Below are 9,866 nucleotides of genomic sequence, written 5' to 3'. Positions count from 1 at the left end.
ATCCGTCACTTACAACCTGTAAGAGATGAGATATAAGAGATATCGGAAGTTATATCACATCAATATATTTTCAATAACTCTGATCTCCCATGCATATCTCTAACAAAAATTGAAAAACCCTTAAATTAGCGAAGACATGAGAAGAAACTTAAAAAACACGGAAATATACACAGAAATTGAAACAACAGCAAGTACATGCTGCCAGAACAAAAGCGCTGAGGCTTCTTGCACTGCAAAACCCCTTAAGCTAGCAATAGCACCAAGTAATATAGCACTAGGTGTAACATAATGCAGCAAAATCACAAACCTATACATTTGATCACCTTCAACCAATAGACCTAACTTATCAGCCAAAACAAGCACTCCAATCCCGGCTAAAGGAAGTACCAAGAGCCTCGCGACAATGATCCCCACAGTAGTTTTTACACCGAGCCTAGACTCCTCTGGACCCTCGGCTAGCATCCCACCCAACACAAGCATAGCAAAGGGCATCATTGCATTAGCCATGAATTGAAAACTATCGGTGATGAAAGAAAGAGGGGCATCCTCACCAAAAACAAACCCTTTAAGCTCAGGCACCATACCAATAATTATAGCTAAGAAAGAAGCAACTATTGGAGGGCTAAGAATGTGCTTAATTGGTGTTTGTTCTGCTACAATCCTGATTTTTCTTACCATTTTTGGCTCTGGAAAACACCTACTTGATTTAAGATCATCATTTTCTTGGCCTTCTTCAAGTGTCCCTAACTCGGGTAGTGATCTAAGGGAATCAAACAATAAAGAATTAAAGACTCGAGCAACAAAGGGTGTCTTAGAGTAATCAATTTCTTTATCATCCATCCCTGGCCACTCTGCATCATGAAGAAGTGGCATACTTAGCTCATTTTCATCGCGAATAATCATATCATATTCCTCGTCTTGAATCTCATCATCAAAATCGTTTTCTTCCACAACCTCATAGTAGTCTAAAGGAGGCTCCATCATATGATAAACAAAGGTATAAACAAGAGCAACAGCCACCCATTGAGCAAAAGAAGCATAAGCCACACCATTCTTCTCACAATCTTTTCCAAAGGGATGATTCTTTGAATGACAAACCGAGGTTATAATAGCTAAAGGAAGATTTCCCATGTTCCCTAACGCGGTCATGATCACAGTAAACCGGACATATTCAGGTGGAGGGCGGCATATGATGGTCACAAGGTACCCTAAGAACGAGCCTATAACGATTGAGAGAACGACATTTAAAGGGATGAACCACCAAAGGGTGAAGTTCTTAAAGGTGATAGATTGGCCTAAATTGGTGAAAATCAAACAGGGCAAAAACAGGACAAATACAAGCTTGCTTAGGAGCTTAAATGTAGCTCTTGGTACAAGTTTGGCTTTCGGATGTGCTAAAAGAACACCAATTAAGGTTAAGGTGATAAGCTTTAGTAATGGTATTATAGCACTATACAAACTCTCATTCAAAGAAAACAATGATTCAGCCATCTTAGAAATTGTTACAAAAATTTCGAAACGACCAAGTTTCCTATAACAAAGAGAATTTTAAAGGGAGAACAAAAAAAATACAAGTATCAGATTATCAGGGCATTCATGCTCAGCAAGCTAAGCTAAGGTTGAAGATGATAATAAGCAACATTTTTAAGTCAAATGGAATTAAAGTCTTTCTGAATTAAAAGGAAATGGACAACAAGTAACATTTTATGGACTGCTTCAAATTTAAGTACCAGAGAAATATTCCTAATGCATTTTATTTAACCTTGAAAAGGCTTAAGAATGATAGGACAAATGCATTAAAAAGGGACTTTTAAGCTAAAAGAATTAAGAGTAGCTTCCATTATAATTAATAATTAATAATATAATGGTATTGTCTAACCAATCACAACCTCATAAGGTCATAAACTCATAAGTAAGAATATACGAAACAGTTTTAACTAAAAACCTTTTATATATAATAGTTGGATCGATATCATTTTAAATTTTTTTTCATCACTCAATTTTAGTAAGGGTGTACTTGTCAAAAAATTTTTAGTTTAAATATGAAATAATTTTTCCAAATATCTTCGCGTGAAATATAAAAAGAGACCTTACATGTGAGGTGGATTGTTAAAGAATAGACCTCTTAAAAATCACCACATGTAACTATGTAAGTGTCTTACATTGGTTGAAGAAGAGAGAGTTAAGCACTTTATAAGGCTAAGGGGCTACTCCTCTTATTGTCATATGATTTTAGGATAGAACCTCATTTATATTATATTTGTGAAGTGGACTCTAATTCTTAGTTTGCGGGTGCGAAAATAGTAGCCGTAAGCAATATGGCTACTTCTAGTTGTATGGCCTTGTAGGCTTTGTCCTAGGCCAACTTATGTTGCTATTTAGCCCAATTCAAAGTCCAAACATTCCAAACAAATGATCATCTCAAATCTCAATGTATGTCCATATTATGAGCTTAATTGTTATGAGAATTGTTGCTTTTATTAAGTTTTTTCCTTTTTTTCTTTTCCTTGTGTTTAGAGGTCACAAAGACGAGTGATAAAAATCAATTCTAAAATTCTATGATAGCAGGAAGAAAACTCTAACCACCTGATATATCCCTTAGTCTCTTTGATTAAGTTTATTTTAATATATTGTAAAGAATATTGCACAAACTTGTAGAATGTGTCTAAATAGGAATCTAGTAGCTTAGAGTCGGTTGGCATTGTTGCGGTTTTCAGTTTTTTGGTTTTTTTTTGCATTTTAAAAGTGTATGATATATGTCATATAATGAATAAAAAATTAGTCAAACTTATTAAAATCATGCTAATTTTGAAAACAGACAACAGAAAAGTGAAAACACCTTTTTCTTGTTTCCTGTTTTTGGTTTTTTGTTTAAAAAAAAACTGAAAACTGAAAACAAAAAACAATGTCAAACAAGCACTTAGAAGCTTGTTCAACAATAAAATAAAATAAATTTTGCACAAACTAAATAATGTACATGAATTATTCCAATAAATAGGATCATCTAACAATTAAAATGGAGAAATTCTAGCTGTAATTTCCTCTATTATCTCTATAATATGGGCTGTTAAAAGTCCACTCGAGAACAAAACACTTAACATACCATAAGCCATGATTCCTAGGGCTAAACTTGGTCTAGAATTCATTAAAACAAGTTGCAAAAAACCAATTACTCCATGTACACCTCCTTGAAATTGTATGATATGTTTCTTCTCCCATTCAAACCAATTTGAAGGAACACAAACTTCTTCACCCTTTTCCATCATTTCAAGTTCCTTTATTCGCAATCGAAGCACAATCATATCTTCATCCACCATTCCACCACCACCTCCCGAGTCTTGACTTTCCATTCTCTTACACGAAGTAATCATAGTCGTCGAATAAACATGTACATCGTGTTGTTTGTTCCTCGTCGTATGTGTAAACCTAAAACCTCTTCTCGTCCTTGGAAGTTTGGCTCTTAACAAAGGTAACGAGGTGCATGACGGAGAAACAAGAGACGAATTCGAAGTCGTTGGTTTCGTAACACTTGGGAGACGAGAGGATGCTTGAAATAGGGTAATTGTCTCCATAATTTATGTAACTTGAAGAATTTGAAGAAATAGTTTGTGTATAAATGATTATATGATATGATGAATTATGTTGTTAATAGATGATTGTATTGTATATATAGTGTATGTATTACCGTGTCATAAAGAGCAATTTGAAATATAAAAAAGTCGAAAAAGCGCGTGTAATTCGTTTTGAACTTTTAAACAAATTTGGATTATTATGCAATTTGCGTGTTTTACTGTTTAAATGTTTTTGTGATTGTATTCTAGATGTATATTTTAGCCGCACTTCATACTATTCTTAGTTTGGAAGCTACTATATCAAATCAAAATATAATAATTGGAGCATTTAATTTGGACGTCCTTAATTAGGATATAAGAATAAATCTTATAGACATGTCCTGTCATTGAAACTTTCTTCTAATTTCTCATTAATTGTACCATTCTTGACCAAATTAAAAAAAATAGGTATATAGTTTAGTTTCCAACTTCTATTATACGTGATCATCAATCATTTTCAAGTTATTACAACGTATCCGGTCATTACGGGTCATTACGTTGTTGTCTATTTATTCATCTGAATTTGATTCTAAGTTAATTCTTATGCCATAGCTAACATGACAAGTTTTAATAAATATTCTGTAAGCTAATCGCTCATCTGTATCCCATAATATAATTGATATTAAAAGTGCTTAATGCATCAATTTTTCGATACAAAAGACATGTTACATTTCATTAAATTTAATAAAGATAATAGGAAAGTTGGATACAACCACGTCGGATATGTAACATATATCCAAGGGGATCACTTATACATTACTTAATTAGCATCATATCATAGGTAGTAATCTAATAAATTAAAAAATGTTTATTCATCCTTAAAAGAAAAGCAAGATACGTGTGCTTTGCTCTCCATTTCAAACAAGCAAGCACCAGTTTCTTTGATCATCCACCAACATCTTTCCCCACAATCTTGTTTATATTTATTGACATTATAAATTTCAAAAGTATGTACCTTTTTATCCCATTCAAATCCACAAAATATCTCTTGTGTATTATCTTTAACTTCAAATTCTTGGTATTTCCCAAATTTTAAGCTTTGTTTTCCATAATCTTGCTCCTTGGATCTACAATGTACTCTTAGCTCCTTTCCTTGGGCTAACGCGTTTACAACTCGGGCGTCACGATGTGGTACGGTGCCTAACCCTTGTACGACGAGTTCTTCTGCCTTACTAGTATTAATAATAACGTTCAACATAAGAATTATTAACACATTGACGGTAATGAGACCGCCTCGTAATTTTATTTGATTATTGATCATCTTGCTAAAAATTGTACGTAGTTGTAGAAAATTATGGTTTTGAGTTTTAAAGTTGTACGTGACCTTAGGAGGGTTGGTACTTAATTGGTACGAAGTATTATATAAGCATGGAATTAAGGAATTGTGTAATTTTAGAATGTGTGTGAAAATAGTATGGTTCCTCAGTCAAATATGCCTAACCTTTGCTTAATTATTTTCGATAATGTTAAATAATTAAGAAAAGAAAAAAAATATATAAATGAAATTATTTAAGGTACTTTTGAAGTTAATTTGAAGGCAAATAACTAATGATGTTTAGAGAAAGTAGGATGTATGGATTTATAATAACTAATGATGTTTAGAGAAAATAGGATGGATAAGAAGAAAAATGATGTGGCATGAAGGCTATTTCAAGTATTCCTTGCGATATTATTCTAGTGTTAGGAATCACATGCATTCAAACCTTTAATTGTAATTCAGGAGTGCTGAATTAGGGTTATTGCTTGATTACTTAGGGTATGTTCACGTTTACTGAACTGAACTTATTATCTGATTGGAGCTGAGCTGAACTGAACTGAATAGAATAGAGCTGAAATGAATATTTTAAGAGAGAGGGAAATTAGGAGCTGAACTGAACCGAACTGATTGGAGCTGAATTGAATTGAACTGAACTGATCAACTAAACTGAAATTTAGTAGAAGTGAATAGGCCCTTAGATTATAGGAATTATATAAGGGAGCCAAAGCCCTAATCCAATAATCAATTGAGTGAGAGTATGATTAGTTTTTCTATCTGAATTCAAGTCATTGTAGTTAATTAATTATGATATGATACGTAAAGTAAACGAGCTTTATAATAAGCGTACATACATAAACTTGAAATTCCAACGCAATTATTATCAAAGTATGTACATATATAGTGTTGGATGTGAAAAAGATGTAAAACTAACAAAATTGTTAATGAAATGATTAACTGCAAAGAGCAAGCCGGATTTTAATCTTGAACACACTTAATAACAGTACTAATTCTGCCACTAAATTATAACCTTATGTGAACTAATATCACTCAATTGGTTATTTAGGACAGCTATTTTACATACTATATATTAATGGATACAAATTAAAATTACAAAGATATACTTGTATAACTATTATGATGACTACCATTCCAAGATTTCCAACCATAGCAAACATCATATTTACCGGTCAAGTTATGCAGCACGCAAAGCCCAGGTTCGTATACTTTCCACCAACATTGTACCAAACAAATATTGGCATCTCTTTACTCGTCATATATATCAAACCAATGTAATATGTCATCAAATAAAAACCCACAAAAGAATAGAGTATCTGCCCAAAAACTTACCTTAAATTGAAATTCTGAGTATGAACCGTATTCAACTTTATGCACCCCTAGATCGTCGTCCTTTGATTTGCAATGAACTTGCATGTCATGCTTTTTGTATAATAAGTTAGTCATTCGAACATGCACTTTTTCCGTCAATTTTGGTGCCTCAATTGTACGAATATCACCTATTAACATCAAAATTATTACGATTGAAGTAATTATAACATTTTTGTAGGCTTCATTATCCATGATTGATAGATTAAAGTTTTTGATGAGTAACTTTAATTTGTTTGATATTTTGGAGATGAATTGAAGATGTATCTCACATTTTATAGTCTTAAACTATTAGTTACTTTGGGAAGTTATATATTCATTAAATGCATTTATTATCCAAGATCAAGTAATATATCTTAGGGAAAATAAAGGTTATGCTTACTAGTTTTATATGACACATGTATAAGGGGTATATGGATATATTACGTATTGTTTAGGTGTCATTGTTACTCCTTCTGACCTTTGTGCTAGAATAATGAACACATTTGATTTTTTATTTTATTTTTTTTCACTATTTAAAAACAAACCTGGATGACGAAAGATACACTCAAGGTTATTTTCTATTCATTTTAAAATCTTAACATGAGTTATGATAGCACATAGCAGTCTCATGGGAAAGAAAATCATGAACAAAATTTGATATTGAATCTTAAGTACTCCCTCCGTCCCTTAATTAGATTCCTATTTCTCTCTATTATGTAAGGAATAAATGCTAGAAGTAAGAATCTAATTAAGGGACAGAAGGAGTACTAATTCAAGAATGCAAGTTATAGATCGTCATCCTAGATCAAGACTACGGGGTATAGGAATTAATGCGTCATGCATTATGTCATTAAAAGGGCAAAGAAACAAATAAAATAAAAGAAAAAGCAAGAAAGCAAACACATTTATTTATTACTTGTACGATTTACTTGTTTGAACAAATATAAAAACAAGTTTATTAACCCACAAATGCACCTCTAATCCATATCAATTACACCCTTAACTCCTCGAGTTTAAACTCATGATGTTTATAATCCCAACGATAGCAAGTTTCCGCACTAGTTGTATAATTTAATTTACAAGGCCCAGTTTCGTAAATTTTCCACCAACATTTCAAACAACGATCTCTTTTTTGAACATAAATATCAAACCAACGTAAGTTGGTATCAAATGTAAAGCCACAAAAATAAAGGGTGCTATCCCATACGCTATCTCGAAATCGAAACTCATAGTAAGTGTTATATGGTATTTGTTGCACCCCAAGATCGTCGTCCTTTGATTTGCAATGAACTTGTAGATTATGCTTACTATCTAACTCGTTAATTATTCGAACTTGATTTTTTTCACGAATTTCTATTGCCTCTATTATACCTCCACACAACAACATAATTACCATGGTTAATGTAATTATAACACCATTTCTATAGGCTTGATTCATGTTTAATTTAATACTCCGTAATAATTTGATGAAACTTTTTGGTATGTAACACTTTGAGATTAAGAGGATAGGAATTAGGAAGAGGAATGTTAGTTTGTAAATCATACCTAGCTCACTTTTTAGTTTTATAGTCTCCAACTAGTGTCCAAATGACCACTTTGGGTTTTTTTTTTCTTTTTTTTTTTTCCCTATGAATGCATGCATTGGTTATTTGGTTTCATTAGATGCATTAATTAATTTTCCTAAAATTAAGCAAGACATTATTCCCAAAATTTGGTTAATCAGTTATGTTCACATCACTTATGACACAAGTCAAGATATATAATCCCAATTCCCATACATATATACAATGCCACCTCATAATAACCCTTGAAAAATATGGGTTTTCGGAATAAACCAGGGAAAGGGTTGAAGGGAGGAGTAAACTATTAGTGTTCAAACTATGGAATGCCCGAAATTTTTCTTCATTTTATTTGTGTACGTAGTAATTAGATAAATACATTACTTGACATTTTAACATATGCAATTGAACTAACCAAAAAATGGTAGACCTTACCAAAATTGAAAAGATATAAAATTTGACAATTATGGCATAAAAAAAAAAAAAAAAGGTTAAAACAATTATAAAATACAATTGCTTTGTTGATGTCAACTACAGTTAGAGTCTTGGGTGGTACCCGACCCATAAGAGAGTCAATAAATAATTATTAGGAAAATATTTATCATATGTTGTCGTGACGAATTGGGCATGTTCACTTCACCTTATTTTTGCTGAACTTTAATTATTTTTGCTGAACTTAAATCATTTTTACGGATTCTCTGTTATATTTTCTTCTTAAAGAAAACTGGTTTTTACTAAACAAAATTTTTTTTAATGGACTGAAATTATTTTTGCCTAACTTAAATTATTTTATTTGAACTGAAATTAATTTTGCTGAATTGAAATTAATTTTGCTGAAGTGAAATTATTTATACTGAACATTATTTTTTAAGGTGAAGTGAATAGGGCCTTAATCTAGTATCTTGTTTTCAAGTTCTTCCTAAATTTTTTCTTACATGATCATACATTCAACATACATTACATACGTTGAAGCTTTATAGTTACTCAAAAGAAAATATCACAATTTTTAAAAAAATTGACGAGAAAAATAACGGAAAAATAGAAAAACAGATGTATTATTTGAATTGTGTATGAATGGAAGTATATATATTATTCTCAAGTAATAAATTACATATCATAATACCATGTATATATGTGTGACATATGTACAATGTACATGATAATACATTGTATCAAGCAAATTGGGTCTACTCTTAAGAATTAATCTACTCTTAAAATTCAATTGATTACCTACAAAGAATCTGGTATAGGTAAAAAAAAGATGAAGTAAATAACGTACCAAAGGAAATAAAATCAATTAGAAGCCTTGAATATGGCACCTATATAAACAAGGCTTGTTTTTCTCATACAATTCATTAATCTCACAATCGTTAAACAAAGATGGCTAAACAAACTAAACATTATATTATCATAATGTTTACAATATTTGCCATATTTATCTCCCAATATGAGGCAGTAGATCTTCGAATTTACAACGCATTGGAAAACAATAAAATCCTTCAAGTGCATTGCAAGTCCAAGGATGATGATCTTGGAGTGCACCAACTTAATTTTGGGGAATTCTATGAATTTAACTTCCTCCCTAATTATTTGTTTCCTAACACATTATTTTTCTGTGGTTTTGTGTTTGATGATACTTTGCATTGGTATGATATCTACAATCAAGTACGTGATCAAGAACGTTGTCCCGATAGTTGTAATTGGACTATCAAAGAGCCAGGGCCTTGTTTACTCGATCTTGGGTATACTGCTAATTGCGATGTGTGGAATAAAGAATAATAACTTCATATGGTTAAAGCTATCTTAAAAAATGTTATTAGGTTATCAAAAAGGGATCAATGGAGCCTAGTTTACATGCATGCATGTGTGTGTTTTATGTAAACTCGTAACTATTTTATAAGTGCAACTATCACAACTATTATTGTATCATAAAATAAGTATTTTATTAATATATGTGTAATAATACACTAGTATATTGTATCGTACAGTACAAATCCTAACAATATCTCGTGCATTAGCACGAGTAATCGATCAAAAAATTCCATTAAAATGCCAAGGAAGGCAAGTATCATA

At 31.6% G+C, this 9,866-nt stretch overlaps 1 pseudogene; it reads right to left on the bottom strand.

Annotated features, from left to right (window-relative positions):
- Positions 1–120: 120 nt before the first annotated feature.
- On the bottom strand, positions 121–1,491 carry LOC145555473 (protein PIN-LIKES 2 pseudogene; annotated as a pseudogene).
- Between the last annotated feature and the right edge of the window lie 8,375 nt (positions 1,492–9,866).

This window comes from Chenopodium album, chromosome 8 (genome assembly GCF_948465745.1).
Source record: "Chenopodium album chromosome 8, dcCheAlbu1.1, whole genome shotgun sequence".
In the NCBI taxonomy this organism is placed as follows: Eukaryota; Viridiplantae; Streptophyta; class Magnoliopsida; order Caryophyllales; family Amaranthaceae; genus Chenopodium; species Chenopodium album.
The sequence above is the reverse complement of the archived record's forward strand: the minus strand, read 5'-3'. Positions and strand labels throughout refer to the sequence as shown.